Here is a 5,368-nt window from a genome sequence, read left to right on the forward strand (position 1 = left end):
GGGTGAGAGAATGGGATCGTGGGGGGAGGGAGTGGAGAGTGGGATCGGGCTAGGGTTTCACTAGGGTTGGTTATAGGCCAGGGGGAGTTGGGCCGGCTAGCTGGCAGTGGCCGCTGGGCAACGGCCCAGCTAGGGGGGGGGGGGTCCTTTTGTTTTCAACAGTTTTCTTTTTGTTTTGTTTTTACCCTTTTACTTAATTTTCTTTTTTTACTGTTTTATTTGTAGTCCCATCTTATCTACGTTTTATAAAAACATAAAAGTTGTACCAAAATAAGTATTACTAATTATACCTCTGATACTAAAGTTTAAACCCCAAGATAAAATATTATAACATTTTATAATTAACAAAAGACATTTATTAAATTGGTTATGTTGTTGTTTCATACCCATTTGAGCATTTAAACATTTTATAAGTGTGGTTTCTCCACCATAGTTACCTATGCATTATTTGGCTCACTCCGAACATTTTAGTTTTAATATTTGAAATCTTTTATTGTTTGCTTGATTTTGAATTTGAATTCGAATCGGTTTCGAACTAACGCGAGATTAGCAACAGTAATCGAGGTGACGTGGCATCATTAGCAGAGGGTTATTGTAGCTTAATTATCCGAGCGTCACAATTCTCCTCCACTACAAGAAATCTCGTCTCGAGATTTAAGAGGGGAGCAAGGGGGAAGGGATTTGGTTACGAAATTCTAACGGGTCTTCTCAGTGTTGGTTGCTCTTCTCAAAGAGGTCAATCCACTACGTTGATGCTTTCATTCCTCTTCTCCAGGTCATCATGATGAAGTCGTCCTCCTTTCTTCAAGAACTCCATCGTTCTTACGAATAGGCAGGGGGCAGCTCGTGAACGGTAGAATGCTATAAGGGGTAATCGTCTGGGGTTTTCCCCGTGAATGAACAGATGAGTATCTCTCGAGTTGAACAAATCGAGAGCAAGGTAAGAAGGTACAACAAGGAGTTCCAAGCAGATAGACAATCATTCGATGCCTGAAAAAGAGTGTGAAAGGGGTTCAAAGCATCAAGTTTAAGTATTGCATCTGATACTGGAACAGATCACTAGGAAGGTGGCTCATGAATTACACATGAAGCCAAGCATGAGTATTGACTTTGGGAACAGGGGCGTACAGGAGAGTCAGGTTTCGATCCTGGGACCTGTGGGTTATGGGCCCACCATGTGGGTGAAAAGTAGGAAGGGCGGTAACGTCTTGCACGATCATGCAAGCAAGGCATGTCAGAGGATAGCCTGTCAGTTATGTCGGCAACAACATCGGTACCAAGGGCGAGGGACGAAGAGAACCATTTTCCTACTTGTTGAACGAGGCAGACCAATAGGCAAATTTCTCGTCCATCGGTGGTTACCGGAATGTCATCAACAATAGTAATAGGGTCTTTCCGACAGAGTGGTACAATGAGGTGTTTGCACAAGCAGGGAATTATTACTGCTTATATCATATAAACCTCAAGAAGGTTAAACAAAACAATGGAAAGGAAAATGTGATTATCAGATTAAACAGAACAATGGAAAGGAAAATGTGTTTAAACACATATTTCAAGGGTATATCCTTTCCAAGGACAAGCGGAGCATGATATCCATGACAGGATAGAAAGCAAAAAACCCTTTAGGTAAGGGGAGAGAAATCTCATGACATTACCCATACAACGGTGATTGGGTAATTGAGCAGGAAACATTTAGCATTGGGCTTCAAATGTCCTTGTTGAAAATCGGAGTACCATAGACATGCTTCGAGATAGCATTGACATGGTCATCAGGTGAAGATCAAACTTTGGAAACACAAAGGATCCATCAGGAATAACTTGTAGAATAATTCTTACAATTTCCTCATGGAAGAATGGATAACCTTGCTGAAAAGGAATGTATATCAATAGGGCCTCCGGCCAGGTGGGCTAGGCACGACAACATCTTACTGGGTCACATAAAGACCAACGTTATAACTCTTGGAAATATGTCCCAACCATCATATCTGACCGAGATTCAGATCTGATTAGTGCCAGAATACCTCAGACTCGGGATGCCTAAGAAGAAAAGGTGTAACACAAATTGACAAGATGACAATGTAAGATCCTCGGGAAATGAACTATGGAAGCGAGTTCCGAAACAAGATTTCATCATTAAACCAAGGAGAGGATGAGGAGGTGGCTGATGGACTCAGCGACAATCCATCGAAATTTCCAGAAAGATGATTTTCCACAGTTATGTGAACAAGGAGATAACATTTGTCAGATCAAATGATATAATGATGTATGCTCAAGGAAAACATACACAAATAAAAATTGAGTGAAAAGTGCACCCAAAATATGGTCTTATGTAGCATGATCAATGTTAGAATGATGATTCAATAAGTAATAGACTTAGACTGAAACTATCGAACACTAACTTCAAAGCAATCGGGTTGCTAGAAGTGCAGAATCCAAACAACACCGTTCACTTAATGGTATCCCGGTTAGAATTAACACGGGAACCAAGAAAGAAGGTGATGGAGAGAAGTATCACTATTTCAAGAATTCTTAAGAGGTGGAGCAATCCTCACAACATTCTTGATATAGAAGACAGTAATACTACAAGGTAGAACAAAATACAAGTTCGATAGAAAGTCGCATCCACAACATGAACAAGTTTGTGATGAAAGGAAGATAAGGATGTTGTCGATGGTAATTCAAATTACCAAGGGACGAGGATGGCACTTATCATCATGAATTTGATTTGATATCCTGGAAGGAGTCAAAATGTTGATGATGATCACGACAATTTTGTTGAGGGGCTCCATGAACAAGCAATCGAACAACGACTGATTCGAGCCAAGGACTGATGCAACGAAAGATTATAGGAACCACAGATATGATACAAACTCGGAATCAAGTTTGCTGTTCGAGGTAAAACGATAAGACGAGGAAATCAACGTAAGCTTAGCTAATCGTCAAAAATTGTGCTCCCGGAGTAAGGAACATGTAGCACAGTTAAAATCGTCAATACAATGATATAGCCGAGCAGGCTAGGAAAGACTTGAAGGATTATTAAACTCATAAGCAACAAAAATTACTTAGGGTTATCGAACCGGAATGCGGAATCAGTTCACATATCGGTGTTCTTGGTTAACGACAACCCAGAACCCAGGAAAATTGGAATCGGCGAGAAATAATAGTTGATAAAGACCCCATAAGAAGTTATGCAGTTCCATGTTATTCTTGAGATACCATAGTGTAATACTCGACGGTAGATCAAAGTAAAGGTTGGGCAGGCATACTGATCTGCAGAAGACAAGTACTTTAACTTGTCTGAGACATAGAATCAAACGAGAACAATCATGGTCAGATCCACGGTTGCAAAGGGTCAATTCACAAATACGAGATGATAGTTATCAAGGAAATAGTTATTATTACAAGAAGCTTCCATGATAGGATGTACATCGTGTCCATGGGCATGAACACAAAGTTCAAGGTCGACTCCCACTTCTTTAATGCATAACCTTTCATTCACTTCTCGCCTTCAACGAAGTTGTGGTGTTGAAATTTTATCTGACATAACACCAGTAGACTATGACCCGTAGTAGTTCACAGGTTCACACAGATTAGAAGAGCCATATGTCCAACCCATCGGGGCCTCTTAGGAACATATACCACAAACTTTAGGGGTAAATAACTCAAGCTCGGAAGCAGAGCATGTTTGGCCAAAGGAGAGGATACAAATTACCAAAGGCATTATGTATCTGGGAGGATTCATAAGGCGGTAAAATATGAAGGACACTGTCGAATAATAATCCGACAAAGGATTTGACGGTCCATAGCAGAGCTAATGTGAGCATCGGCACACGATCAGATAAAGAAACAATGCAAAGGCACCTGGTTATAGAACATCTGAATAATTCGATGCTTAGATAACAAAGTAATTATGATTTCCAAAATGAAGGATCAGAAGCAGACGCTCTGATTAAGAATGGATAAGTTGAACAGACTTAGGGGTACAATCGACGACAATTTGATTGGTCGAGAACCAGCTCATGTTTAAAATGACATCTGAGTCGGAAGGATGAATTCTATGATCTCATTGAGGTTTGCGAGCATTCGCAAAATAATGAATCAAGGGGAATGAAATGATAGTGACAAAGGATGTCAATGGAGATTGGTAGAAATATGGAATTAACCATAGTACCGGAAGGCAAGGAATTCAGGAGCAATAGGCTCCTAAGGAATTTTCAGAAAACCGAATAGTATCCTGAAGAATTTTGTGAAACACAAAAACAACTAGGAATGAAGAAATCCTCAATAAGTGTGAGAATTTATGCGTCAGTGTAATCATGCAGAAAAGAACTGCAAGGCAGTAAGCACGAAGGGTTCTCGAAATAGCGGGAAGTAGTTCAGGGTATCTTGTAGTAACAAGAGTAATCGAGAATGAAGGGAAGGGTGGCAAGTATAAGTAGCTATCCATAGGGATGTCTCGGTGGTAGGGTTGCAAACCCGATGAGCACAAGTTCTTGAAAGAACATCAGAGAGTATCTTCGGAACCTTCTGGTGCAGTAGGCGATCGTCTGGAGTGAGGGGCTCTCCGGGAGAAACTATTTTCGAGAACCTAAAGTTAGTTTTTTTTGTTGCAAAATCATTGAACCCGAATAGAAGAGAGGTCAGAGTCCCAGAGTAAAGATTGAGGAGTAAAAGATCCTAGTACCACCCAATGGCGACGTGGGCCCGTAAGACACACAGCCATGTTAGTAAAAAGTTTTGCAATGTCTAGACTCGACTTCGGCCAACGAGTGTGAAAGGGGGATTCCTACAGGCAGTCGGCTCTAATACCAACTTGTGACGCCCCCGATTCAACCATACACTAATCATGCACGCAAATGTGCATGATCAAGATCAGGGACTCATGGGAAGATATCACAACACAACTCTAAAAGTAAAATAAGTCATACAAGGATCACAATACAAGCCAGGGGCCTCGAGGGCTCGAATACAAGCGCTCGATCATAGACGAGTCAGCGGAAGCATCAATATCTGAGTACAGACATAAGTTAAACAAGGTGCCATAAGATGCCTAGCACAAACTGTGATACAGATCGAAAGAGGCGCAGGCCTCCTGCCTGGGATCCTCCTAAACTACTCCTGGTCGTCGGCGGGCTGAACATAGTAGTAGGCACCTCCAGTGTAGTAGGAGTCATCATCGACGGTGGCGTCTGGCTCCTAGGCTCCAACGTCTGGTTGTGGCATCCAAGAAGAAGAGGAAAACGGGGGAAAAGAGGGAACAAAGCAACCGTGAGTACTCATCCAAAGTACTCGCAAGCAAGGAGCTACACTACATTTGCATGGGTATATGTGTAAAGAGGCAATATCAGTGGACTGGACTGCAGAATGC

This window comes from Triticum dicoccoides, chromosome 5B (assembly GCF_002162155.2).
Source record: "Triticum dicoccoides isolate Atlit2015 ecotype Zavitan chromosome 5B, WEW_v2.0, whole genome shotgun sequence".
Taxonomy (NCBI): domain Eukaryota; kingdom Viridiplantae; phylum Streptophyta; class Magnoliopsida; order Poales; family Poaceae; genus Triticum; species Triticum dicoccoides.